At 36.5% G+C, this 13,798-nt stretch overlaps 1 protein-coding gene across 8 annotated transcripts in view; it reads right to left on the reverse strand.

Annotated features, from left to right (window-relative positions):
- IRAG1 (inositol 1,4,5-triphosphate receptor associated 1) overlaps positions 1-13,798 on the reverse strand; it is a 98,290-nt gene that overhangs the window by 70,379 nt on the left and 14,113 nt on the right. For 2 of the 8 annotated variants that reach the window (XM_064425496.1, XM_064425501.1), the window contains exon 1: positions 3,332-3,534. The exons of the other annotated variants lie outside the window; for them this stretch is intronic. The gene's annotated coding sequence lies outside the window, so the exon portion shown is untranslated. Of the gene's footprint in view, positions 1-3,331; positions 3,535-13,798 lie in introns of those variants that run through there. 8 annotated transcript variants of the gene reach the window in all.

Genomic DNA, 13,798 nt, shown 5'->3' on the forward strand with positions numbered 1-13,798 from the left:
ATGCACAACTTTGACATCAGGCAATTATAAAAAGTTAGGATGCAAAAATCTCATCAGCTTGCCATCTTAAAAATTTAGGCAGTCTTATCTTAAATGAGCATGTGCAAATGCCATACAATTTTCCAAGCTATGGAAATCAATAAATAGATGTGGCTAAGTCGATGCTCAGAATAACTTCATCCTTTGCCTTTGATAAGGATGCAGATAAAGCTATATAAATTTAAGCTCTCTATCCAAAGCCTGCTGCTGTTTACAGGAAAGAAGTTCACCATCAAATAAAAAAGGTAAAAAACAGTTGTTTACATGATTGATTTGGTGATTAAACTGTTAAATGACCTGACATCAGGAGGGGGCAAGAAAAACTATGCAAAAGTCATTGTACTAATTTGAATTTTACATGGAAAATTCTATCAGCATTACTTTGACTTGTGGCACTGAGCCAACAGGAATCCAGCTGGAGTGATGCTATATTTAACATGTGTACACATGCAAATTAAGTGGAAGTCAATGGAATAGGTAATAATTTTGGGTTTAATAAGAGTTTAATAACTCTTAATAATGCATATTAAGAATTTGTACAATAGTATCACTCTGATAACTGCTGGATCCATAGAACAAGGGGGCTTTTTCTGCTAATAGAGTAGATATATTCACCATGCTAGGAACAATGGAAAAGGCTGAAATTTGAAACTGCTCTGACTATAAAAATATGGTATTAAGAATATTGGCTATTATTAGCAAGAGCTGCTAATAATAGCCATCTTAGGGATGGTGCTTGGGAGACATCCTTAAACAAAGCAGGGAAAAAAAGGAGATGAAGTCTCTTGGGAAGAAGTCAAGAGTCATGACTGAGTCCACAGAAACAAAGATGAGACTGGCATAATCTTCACAAAGCTAGAACAGGAAAATAATAAGAAACAGGCAAGGTGAGGAGCAAAAACCTAGTCAGGATAAATCGTACTAAGCCGGATGAACATCATGGTTTCGAAGACAAAAAATGACAGATTCATGAACATCTTTCAGCCCCCAGACTGTTTCAGGCAGATAAGACAAGACATGAAGAAAGGAAGATTTTTTTGTTTTGTTTTGTTGAAACTAGGTATTTTTCATGCCATTAAGTAAAGTTTTGTGTTGTTTTAAGACTCCCTGAAAACTACAGTTTCTTCCAGTCTATCATTTTTGCAAAATTTGAACCATAGCCTTAAGACACAGAATGTATGGGGTAATGTGAGGAATCTTAGTTACTTGTCCTCAAACAAGACAAACCTCCAAACATTTAGGATGTTTCCTAAACAGCTGGGATTTAGATTTCTACTACTGTGAAGCAGCAGCAGAGGAAAAATGCCAGAGCCAAAGGAGGAAAGCATGTCAGTGCATACCAAAATCCTTGGAAGCTGACTGCATGCAAGCCCTGTGGGCTCAGGAGCCCAACAAAAGCCTGAGCAAGAAGAGTGTGATCACATTTATGGAACAATTTGAGAGCAGAACTATGTTTAAAGCCTTATAAACATTAAGTTGTGAGGCACCTCAGTCAAGTATCTATTGTTTGCTAAAACATACAGGGAATTCCAGTTGATTTCTCAGGCCAAGAAGTAAAAAAATAAGTAAATTTCAACATAATTAAAACCAAACTATGGTTGCATTATAGAAAAACAAAATTATTCCCTTTCCAGATCAGTACCATGTAAACAAGATAATTTAATAAAATAGAAGCAGTATTTGAAAAGTTCCAGGATCCTCAAATAAAGCTTAGGATTATTTTCCTTCTAAGAGTGACTTAACATTTACCTAATATTTTATTATCCAGTTTTTGAAACTTCAGTCAGAAATCTAATGATGCCTCTGGACAAAATACAATTCTATATCAGGTGTGGTGACCACAGACCACCTTGTGTCCCTTCTCAGTGTGGTAAAATTGCCTTGCCTTTTGTGTACACCTTAATTTGCTTGGACACATTGGTAACATATGTTATAACAGGTAAATTTAGTTATATAATGGGTGACTGGGACTCTACCAGGCTGCAGAGAAAAATTGTAAGATTTTACTTACAGTTCCCATGTTCTGCCTCTCTACTTATCTAGACCAACCTATAATGCACAGCATCCCATATGCTGTGGTCTTATGAGAAAGTGTTCTAATACTTTGTCAGGAACACTGCTCTTATAAGTTAATTAAGATGTGGCAAAACAAGTACTTTTTTTAATTTTATTTTTTTTTGCTGAACAAGTTAAAAGTGGGAGGATGAAATCCTCAGCAAAACTTAACTGTAAACAAACAGGAAACTGAGAGCTGTCACCCATGCTGTCACCAAAGTTAATAGACGTTACTTCTTAGCCAAATCACAGGAACTTTAAAGCAATTCTTCTGACTGTTAAGAAAATTTAACTCTTGTTAGCACAGGAACAAGGAGTGGAAAAGAAGGGTTGTTTGCAAATCCATGGTAGAATGAAGACTTCAAAGGAGAAATGTATGACCTGAAGTTATTATGAAGTGTGATATGCTCATAGAAGTTAAAATATTGAACAAACAGGATTTTGGAATGTTTTGCTGATGAAACATTTAAGGAAAGGAAAAAAAAAATCAAACAAAACCAAAAAGCCTTGAGCAAAGTGAGAATTAATTATAAGGCAGGAAGAAATCTAAAATCACTGAAATCAAATGTGTAGCCCCTGAACTAAATATTTTCTGCCTTGAAGATTCATTTTATGCCCTTTCCAATCATTCAGAGGTGACTAAAGACACCCACACTTGTTCCACATTCAAATAATCTATACATGTAATTTTAAGAAAGGTAAGGAAGAATTAAACTGAAGAATTAAAATGGTTCTTTCTAAAGCCTATTTGATTTTGAGCCCATGTGCTGTTTTTTCTGGGATAACTGCATGTTTATGCTGCAGGAGCCACTCTATTCCTTTTCTTATGAACTCAAAAGCCATTATCTAACTTTTTTTAAAGGTCTCCTCTGAACTTGTGCAGTCCTCATGCCCTACAACACACACAGCTAAGCCATCTTTAAGTGAGTTATTGAAGCCAGTCCAGGCATTACAATAACTTAATTAACTCTATGCTGCCTTTGCAGCCTTAGTACTGACATGTCACACTTCAGCCTGTGGTGAGCAGGGGCCTTGTTTTTATGTGCTCTTGCAAAGCAAGGCACCTGAATAAGCAGCCTGAATTATCCTACTTCAAGTTTGTCCTTTTATAATCCTATATTAGCCTACAAAAGTGAGATTGGTAGAGCAGTATGCTCAGTTGATCTGAACATGCTGATCTATCCAAGTATAAAACCAGAAATTAAACGAGAATCTGTCTCAAATTCAAATCTCTTACCTTGCTGAGGTCTCTCTTGTTTCTTTCATCTAAGATGGATTCTTCCCATCCAGAGTAACTTCTCGATTCACGTTGAGGAGCAGAGATAATGCAACACTTCAGATATGACTATTAAACTGGATGTTTGAAGTGCATGAGAAGTGTTCAAATGGGAAAACTTTGCAAAAATGTTTTCACCCTCTGTGTAAGCAAGAATATAGCATCTGAATGTCTTGTATATAACTCAGGCAACAATATCCTGGCAACCACATTTCAATGGAACAAATCCAGGTAATTAAAATGACTAGATCTAGCATCCATCTCTTTTTATCATCCCACTTGATAGGCCAGACTTACTTATATGGGAAGTGATGGTCAAAAATGTGCTAGATGTAGTCAAGTGAGATGCCTGTCTCTAAGCTACAGAGTCTTTAATTTCATTTGCCATTGCCCTTTTAGCTTCTCTTTCACAGCACTATCCTCCTGATAACTTTAAAAATGAACTCTGTTTTGTATGCTATACTTTGCAGACAGCTGCATAGCTTGGTGGATTTCATTAATACTTCACTAATAACCCTGTCAAGCTTTGTAATTTCTGTAAAAAGGCTAGAAGGATTAAATTCACTGCACCAATAAAACCATTCAATGCATTACCATCCTCATCATGTCCACTCAGTCATTTTAACAGATTCCTAATACCATAAGTCAAAACTTTGGCTTCCACTCTTCTGTAACTGCACAGCCTAATCCCCCTGCAGAAGCCACACTTCTAAATCAGACTATGAGGCACGAGTTCAGCAACAAAGAGCTTCTGGATTCCCTTTTTTTCAGTGGTCATATGAGCAGTTGCTCTGGACTGTATGTTGGTGTTTGAAGATTTCAGCAGTCACACCATTCCTCTGGAAGGGAAAATGAGGCAGGATGCTACTCTGCAGCAAAATACAGATGAATGACTGTCGATCTAGATCCTATCTTGGTCAAAGCAGACCTCAAATGGACTGTTGTACAAAAAAAAAAAGGATCTTGCATTTGGTTTTTGCATGCAAAAATTTAATGTATCTACATTCAGACTCATTATCTCCAAGAATTAATTCTCAGCCTTAGACACCACATAATGACCTCAGTGTCTGGAAGAGATGTTATGGTGACAGGCACAACAGAGCTAGTGACCTACATAAATACTTCACATTTCCTTGCACAGTATCACCCCACACTTACCCTCAATTCCCACAGCCTAACCTGTTACAACTACCTCGTTCTCTTCCTAAAGTGTAGCAACTTGAGTAATGGAGAGGAAATTCCTGTTCTCATTGTTTATATCTAAGATTGTTTAAATGGATCATTATGGAAGGACAGCAAAGTCAAATACCCCAGGGAATAACAGGGAAAGAAAAACTAAATCCCCCTTTTAGAAGGTTGGCTCCTCACATTCCCTTTCCCAGTCTTACCTTCACAGCCATAACTATCTAATTAATAGAGGTTTAAATGCACAAGGTGAGGCAGATTGTATTCCCTTAAGTATGTTTTGCCTGGTTAAGACACTGGCCTAAGACTACAGCTCTTGCATAGGAATATATTTGGCTTTCAAATATGTACAAACCAGAGCCCTGCAAATACACAAATATGCACAATGCTGATTTTTCTTATGGAATCACAGACAAAGCATAGCTTTGGAACAGTCTGTCAACATGTGTCCACACACTTATTCTCTCCCCATTTTCAAAATTCCCCTTGTATTTTCCCCCATGTTTGATTACATGCTCAATCACTACCAGCTTACATTCACTGTCCAATTACTGTGCTGAAACTTAAGATACAAGACCAGGAAAACCTAATAGCATTTTCCACACTTACAGCAGAAGAGAAAAGCATGCACATGCATGCACCTCCTGGTGCCCAAGTGGACAAAACAAAACATATGACCAGAAACAAAATACACTGCTATTTGCTTCTGCATGCCCTTTTAGCATTTGGAAAGGGGAAGAATATTTTCATCATTAATTATGAAATAGAACAGCTTTTGCTACAGATTCAGAATAGCTTACACCATTTCATCTGTGTAAATACAAGGATAACTTGAAATAGCTGGGATGTCTCATCTAAAGAGACTACAGTGGCCCAGCAGAAAGGAATAGATGGAAGCTGAATGATTGCTTTTTATACTTTTGCAAGGCTACTTTTAATTCAACTTTTAAATTACTTCAAGTTTGTTTTTTTTTCAATTAAGCTGAATGAGAGTAGGTTTAGGTTAGATTTTAGGAAGGAATGTTTTGCTATAAGGGCAAAGAGGCACTGGAAGAGGTTGCCTAGAGACACTGGGGACTCCCCATCCCTGATACTCAAGACCAGCCTGGATGGGGATCTGTGTTACATGGTCTAGTGGGAGATGTCCCTGCCCACAGCAAGGAATTGGGACTGGATCTTTAATGTCCCTTCCAACCCAAAGCATTCTGTGATTCTGAGAGCTCTTCTTATAGAGGCTCCTAACACATATAATAGAGCCTGCACTATTTTTAACACTGAAGTGTTAAAAAATAGCTAATAAAGTCATACTAAATATGAGTGTGTAACAAGGTTATGTTGAGCATGCACAAAATGTTTCAATTCTTTAGCTACAGAATTAACTACACAGCAGTCCCTGCAGTACAAAAATAATGAGCATTGTTTAATGAAGTTTCCAACTGCTGTTGAAATACCAACAATAAGGGAGCATAAACTTCCAGTGTGGAAAAGATTAGTTTTCATCAGCCTTTCAAAAACCAGGCAAAGGCCAGTCAAGAGTATTTCAGCTGTCAGACTCAGTGATGAAAGTCACAATGACCAATGATCACATGTTAAACTTGCTGAAAGCTATCTTTTATCAAGGTCCTCTTAAACAGTTGATGTAATACAGAATAAGTATTTTGGTGGAGTTGTTATCCAGAAGAAAGCAATGGACAAAAAGAAGGCACTACAAGAGTGGTGCCTGCAGATTTCAGGTATTACCTACAGTGCTAAGATGATTGATTTCTGGAATTAGAATCAAGTGTGTATTCAATAAATTAGGCTTGAATAGTAAATTCAAGATGCAAAGGCTATATTCTTTCTACTTCATGAAAAAAGGAAGAGAAAACACATTTATAAACCACAAGTTCCCAGTCTTCCACCAGCACATTCCTCACTAAACCTCACTTGGATGAGAGCTACAACCAGCAGCCATCAGCTCTGGCCTCTGTGTACACTTGAAACTGAGGCACATTTGTTGTTTCCACAGGCTGCTCTGCCTTGAGCACCTCCAAAAACAATCCTGAGAAAGGACTGAACACACAGCTGAGTCTTTAGGAGAGCACTTACTGCTTCATCACCTCCCTGCAGTACTTGCATTTCTCACAGCAAGGCTGACATTCTTTTGAGACTATAAAAGGCAGCAACAGATAAATTAATGGAATTTTTAGAACAGAGCAATAAAGTGCTTTGAAGTAGCAAGCAACTAAAAAAGGAAATCAAGCAGCCATTACATCAGCTGAATGACAAAGGCATCTGAGAACCAGTTTGAAATTAAATCTGCCATAATCTTATATGAGAATATCATGAGTGATATTCTCATATATATGTTGAGTAAAAAGGTAAATTGATCCTTATGACATTTTAAACTTCTCTTAAAGCCTTGGTTTAAAAAAAAAAAAAGATGTTATACATGAGTCTTATTCTACTTTAATTAATGATGAAATATCAGCTGTTCCTCACTGAGGTTTAAGCAAAGTATTTTTACCTCACATGGTAGAATCTGTTCAGTCTCAATTTCTGTTTAGCTGTGGGTGAGCACACCCTTTATTATTATTTCCAGCAGCTGACCTGTGACAACTACTGAGTGAGCCCTTGAGAGTTTCTGCCACATGCTCTTCAGCCTTCCTACCCAATCTCCAAACATTTCTCACCACAAAGGATGATTTTAGAGACTTCATGTGTAGTCTGTGTGTTCAGAGCCAGAAACAAGGAGCCTAAGTTCTACAATGCCTGGCTTTTTGGCTTACACCATCCATACCACAGTATATAGTCCTTCAATGAGTGTATACCTCAAAAAAAGCAGTTAAACACATTTTTAAAAAGAAGTTTAAGAGATAAAAATCTCCTAAGGGATGGGACAGCTGCAATGTCACTGCACTAACTCAACTCCAAATGTCTTCAAAGTCTTACCTTTCTCTTCAACTATCACTCATACATTTAGTTTGAAAAAACATGATTAAGAGTTCTTGTCCTGAATTTTCTCTAATATTGCCTGCCATCCCAAACAGCATTCAATTTCTTGATTTACATAATTATTCATTGTTTCATCTATCTTTATTTCCTTTTCCTCAGCTTTCTGACTATTTTGCTCAGAATAACTAACCTTCCTGACATCATGATTTTCAACTTTTAATTAGATAACTGTTTTTCCAATTCAAGTCAGCTCTCTTTTAAACTCAGAAATGTGACTTCTATCAGAAAATGGAAGAAATTGGTTTGATGCCTAGTAAATCTTTCCCCAGGGGACTGAAACTTTGCTATACACAAAGGGAGCACTCACTAAAGCATATCTGAAAGTTGCCTCCTTCTTATATCATACTCCTACAATGCTTAAAGCATTTTACATGCTAATATATTGGTTTTTTTCCACAGATCCAAAGCTAGTGAACTGATTTGGTATATTTACTGTGAACTGCACCATGCACATGGAAGCTTTGGTTTAAGATAAGGGGGAATTGAATACCTGAACATACAATTATTCTAGATATCTAAAATTATAGAAAAAATATTCTAGATATCTAAAGTGTTTACTAAAATGCACCATATTACTTTGCTTCACACATGAAAACTGCATTATTGTTATATGGGATATTATTACAATAGCAATATTGTATATTGTTAAATTTTTCTTGCAAGACAGCAATTAGAACTCTCATCATTTAAACTTGTTGCAAGCTAGTTTTACCAATAAGATACTCAGAAGAATAATGAGAAAATCACATGAAATTTAATTTGCACCCCATATACACCTCTACCAGCCAAATCAGTTAATGCTAGAATGCTTTAAAAATGGGCCCAGTTTTACAGCAGCAAATGACTGAAAATTCTACTGTGTGAAAAATGTACAGTGAAATACACAAGTGCTGATAAACATCTTTGTTTACAAGAGCTGATGCCATTTAACTGCACACTGCCTTAAATTCAAATGAAATCAAAAGACTTGAAGAAAGTGTTTTTCACATCTGCAAGCATAATGTCAAAAAACACTCCTACAGAGAACAGAAAGACAAAACCTGTCTATCAGCTGAATTGTGGTATTTGCTTTGGTTTTTGTAAACTCTGTTATTATGTGATTCTGCATTCTATTGATTTTACTTCCCAGGTGTATTCATGCTTCAGAGGACAATACCAGCACTCATTTAAAAACTTAGGGTTTGTGCCAGAGTCCCAAGTAAAGTTTTTCTTCTGAAAGGAGACAAGATAAGCTGCATAAATCCTATTCAGCTGAAAACTTAGGGAAGAAAAACGTTGGACTGAGATGTTTTGGAAGACACCGATGTGATTAACAGAGCTTCTCTTTTGCCATGATGCAGGAAGAATGAAGCAAAAACAAAACCATGAAGCCACATGTGATTGTTCCATTCATTCCCAACAAAACTTAAAAATTCAATTGCTTAAGAAGGTTCCTAAGGACAGGCAGGGCTGGGAAAGATTGAGAGAAACATGGAGACCAGCCCAGCAAGTGCCATGAGACATTAACAGAGATTTCTGAAGGCTTAGAGAAGTTATTTACTCCTTCCTTTTTAATGGGAATAACACAAATCCAAAAGCATTGGAAACAAATTTATCTTTGGCAGTGGAGGACAGCAAAATTCCAGAAGAATGTCTTTTAATCATAGCTGTTTATAAAATTCAGGGCACCGATACAAACAATATAACCTATAAACACAAGTTTGAAACTGCACCAGTTAACATCTGCTTAAGAGGCTTTAAGCAAAAACATCTTCTCAATATCACTTGCTGAGGACCTAATCTCAGACCCCTTGTCTACTTCAAAAGTAGGTTTTGTTTGAAGTTTGGGGTGGATACAATTATTACCAGTAGCATGCAATACCTGTGACAACTCTTTTCCCTGCTTATGTTTGAAGGAACCATTGCCAAGGTAAAATTCTTCCATTTTTCACCTGAAAAAAGCAGGTTTCATAATGACTCACAGGCCATTGTATGTTAAGAAGTAGCAATATTTTATTCCTGCTAAGACAGGACAGAAGTATTCATATTCAAAGAATCTTCTCCTCTACTTGTTTTACATAGAAGTCTTTACGCAAGTTTCATATTATTAAAATCTCACAAGTGCTCTACTCAAAACATTTCAGCACATCAGTAATTGTTAAATGTATTCATGAAGTTGTTTGCTTCCTTAAAATATGTTTCAATGAGGTAAACAAGACATCTTTTGTCCATTTCACTGGATGCATCATTCTAATTTACTATACCTGAAGTTCTACATATTTCATATATTTATCTGGTAATATTTATCTGGAAGACTAATTTCTATTTTGTTTCTACATTCTACCTGCTGAACATCTGCTCTCCATCACTGCTTGGAAAGGATTTTAACCTTTAGCAGGCATTGTAGAAACATTTCCAAGTTTTTTCACTATCAGAAAGTTACAGCTGGCTGCTTGAAACCTTGGCAGCCAAGTCTACAGTTTTCTTTCTACTGCTTTAAATACCTCTCCTAAATGTTTTTATCTGGTATGAAATAGAGATGCCACTTCAGTTTGGATTTGGATTTATTTTGATAATTCAACATGGCTTGTGAAGATGGCAGAAAAATTATTCTAATTCATCATAGTCCAGTAATAGATGGATTTTCTGCTTTTCTTCTACATTGTTCCGACAAATCCTTTGTTAAATGTGATTTTTTTTTCAAGAACACAGGCTGAATTTTGAGATCTTTTTTGCTGCATAAATAAAATAGCATTATTCATCAATATTTCCTTTCATTAAAAGTATTTTATTACCATATCTTCCTTCTCCCTAAAATATAAAACTGTTTATTTTACATCTCAAATGAGACCTTTGCTATTTTACAGGGTTTTTTCAGGTAAAAAACCTGTTTGTTACACTGAACTTTCTTAGACTCCATCCAGCACTGCTGAAGTCCTTACCCTATAGGTGTTTGTTCACCAAGTCATGCATAAAGAGCTTTCTGGAGAGTGAAGCAAATATCTGTGTCCCTTTGACAACGTATCTCCATTCTTTTAAATATTTAAACTAGCTTTACTTGGCAAAGCTATCTCTTGGGTAATATTATTTAGGTCAATTTCTCACAAATTATTCTTACTGCCTAAATATATCAAGAAGGAGCATTTTTCAATTGCCAGCTCTTCAGAACAGGAAAAGTATTAATATTACAGTATCAGAAACTGGGTTATGATCTTTGTGCACTACTGTTAATTAAATAAGGAACACTGTCACAGAACACAGATGGGTAAGTATGATCAGAAGTTAGCACTCTGCCTGTTCCTCCTTCTTTCTCGATTATTTATTGAAGTTGTTTGGATTTGTTTACAAAAACCCAATAACAACAAACTATTTTTTTCCTGCAAATGACTGAAGAACAAGCTTACATTGCTTCCCTTCACATTAAATAGAAGCAAAGCTGAGAACAAAAAGCCATTTCCATTAAAATCCAGCCCATGTAATGTACAGGTGTCCTAACAATTTCCCACCAAAACCATTGTTATGATTACCTTATATGCCAAAACAAAGATCAAGTGTATCTTAACAGATTTTTCCCTTTTGACACTGCCCTTTGAAAGTAAATAATCAGTTTTCACTACTAAACACTAACATTCTACAAAATTAAGGTAAAAGTAATAAATTTATGTGGAGGAAAATTCAAATTTTATAGGTGACTACAGTTTATGGTGGCAATCCTACATTTAATTGAAACTAGTATAAATTTATATCAGGAACAAAGAAAGACACGTGGATCCTGACTAGATGTAGGCCCCTTGCAGGTAGGGCAGAAGAGGAGAACAGGAAGAAAAACTAATGGTACTTAGAAAGGTCACAACTGACATTTTTGGATGCAGGGAAGACTGCTCAGACTTTACAGGAAAAAAAAACATTATCCACATTCACAGGGAAAAGGCACATATCTGAGGCCCCCTCCACTTCAGTGATGCCAGCAAGAATTTTGCCATTCAGTTTAGAGAGAGCTGGACAGAGCCTCAAGGGACTGAGGACACGAACACTGCTGTCCTGTTCACAGCTTTATGCACAGGCCACATCAGAAGGTTCTTCAAGATGCTTTTTTCAAAAAGGAATGCCTGCATTCCTAATTAAATATTAAATATTTTAACACTCATTCTTTTAGCAAAGAATGTTGCTATTAAATGTATTATGCTCAACACCTAGCTTCCCAGATCAGCACTGTACTTTTTGTAATTATTATCAGCTATTGTGAGCAGCTTTTATTTATCTCTTTCTCCATCTGCTTTAGTTATGACTCATTTTCTCCTCATTAAAAAAAAAGGTGTAGATTAACAGCAGATCAAGTTTCTCTCTCCGCAGTTTGAGATGGTTTTTATCTATCAAATTGCTTCCTTTAGAGAAATAGAAGCACATATATGACATGTTAATGAGTCTGTGAGAGGATAACTAAAACATATGGGTAAAAGTGTATTTTATCTGTAGCTTACAGATAAGCTCTCCCAAATACCATTGTCATCACCATGGATTTTTGTTACATTTGCTGTAACATGATTGTATTGCCATAAAAAAAGTCATCCATGTTAATTATGACCAGGAGAAATATCAGCCTATTAAACAGCAAGAAAACACAGCTATAATTACCTCCTGAGGAAATAAAATGAACAAAAATATTTATACAATAACAAAAACCCAAACAGGACAAAATAAACCAACCAACCTTCTTTGTTATACACTAACATTACCCGTTTTCAAAAATCCTGTTTAATTCTAACTGCTGTCTTTCCTTACTGGTTTGATACACAGACAAATCCTGACACTGCTGCTTTATTATCAGTTACAAGAGCTCAAGTCTGAACTTGCTACAGATTTTGCAGTTCAAATTCAGATTTAAAAAAAACAAAAAAACACACAAACCAAGAAATCCAACCACACAACATGCTCCACTCTACCCCTCCCAACTCATCTGGAAAGAACAGTCTCAGGAAAACTTGAGAGTAGTAGGATGCCTTACACATCTGATGCTTTGCAGCACTCTTGCCAGACTGTTGAGCTCCCGGGTTCTGTTTCCTCTCTGGGTTTCATCACTGAAACCCAAATGCAGCCAACGGGAGCGTGCCAAGGCAAAGCTCTTTTGGCTCATTCATTAGTACCCTGCTAAGTGGCGGGGTCAGGAAGCCTGCATGGGGTGGGAGGACATGAGGCAGCAGTGGCAGGGAAAGAGCTAAGCAAGAAATCATTAAGAGGTGTTTACTTGTCCCATTATAATAGGCTCCATTTACAAATACTTAGCTCACTAAAACTTAGTTTTAACTCTAAACCAATAAATTCCACACGGAAGCTTTAAAAATTGTCTTTATAAAAAAAGGCGAAAAATTGGAATTTAGTTTTATCGCATTTCTTCAAAATTTTATCTTGGTTCTCTGTGTTAGTGGGAGTTTTTTTATCTGTTAAATTGTGAGAATTAAACTGCTGAATACCCAGGAAAAGGAGAATCACCAACAGTCAGAGGACCAGGCTTGTTTGTCAATGATGATTTTAAAAGTTACTCCTTTTCATTTGAGCACTGCAGTGGCCAAGTCATACAGGGTACACAGAAGGTCACAGGAGCTTCTAAATGGATAAACTGATGTCTTTCACATGCCTTGTGGTACTTAGAAATGTTCAGAAACGTTCTTCTACTTCTCTGCATGTTTCACTTCATTATATTGTAAGTTGCCATTGTCATAATTAGCTTCTCTGAGCATCTGTTGCTTCACCCACAGCAACTGCCTGCACACATTGTTCTATCTGTGCTACCAGGTACTGGAGTGTTATCTTCTTAAAATCCTTGTCTGACAAATATCCTTGAGGATTGGAAATACATGACCCTTAATGTCCCTTTCAACTCAAATCATTCTATGATTAATGAGAGTTCTAGATGTTTTTCCCTACAGAGAACACAGTCAGCTTTACTAGACCTGCTGGTATTTTGGACTTGTACTGCATTTCCTCTACAGGAGATAGTTTGTTACACTGAGTGATAAGTTAGAGGGACACAGATGAGCTCTGAAGCATGCCAGCACTTCTCTTGGTCTTGGAATGCCTTTTTTCATACCTTTCAGTCTACTAAGTCTATAATTGCTGTAAGCTTCTTTTTGTGAAGTTTATACAAGTTGGCCTGGCCTTAACTTTCATGGAAGCAATACCTTTTTTTGTGTGCTGTCAGAACTTTGTGATCTTGCAAGTCACACCTCAATATGTTTGAAAACAATTTCATTTATCTGTAAACACCTTGAA

Source organism: Passer domesticus, chromosome 6, assembly GCF_036417665.1.
Source record: "Passer domesticus isolate bPasDom1 chromosome 6, bPasDom1.hap1, whole genome shotgun sequence".
NCBI lineage: Eukaryota > Metazoa > Chordata > Aves > Passeriformes > Passeridae > Passer > Passer domesticus.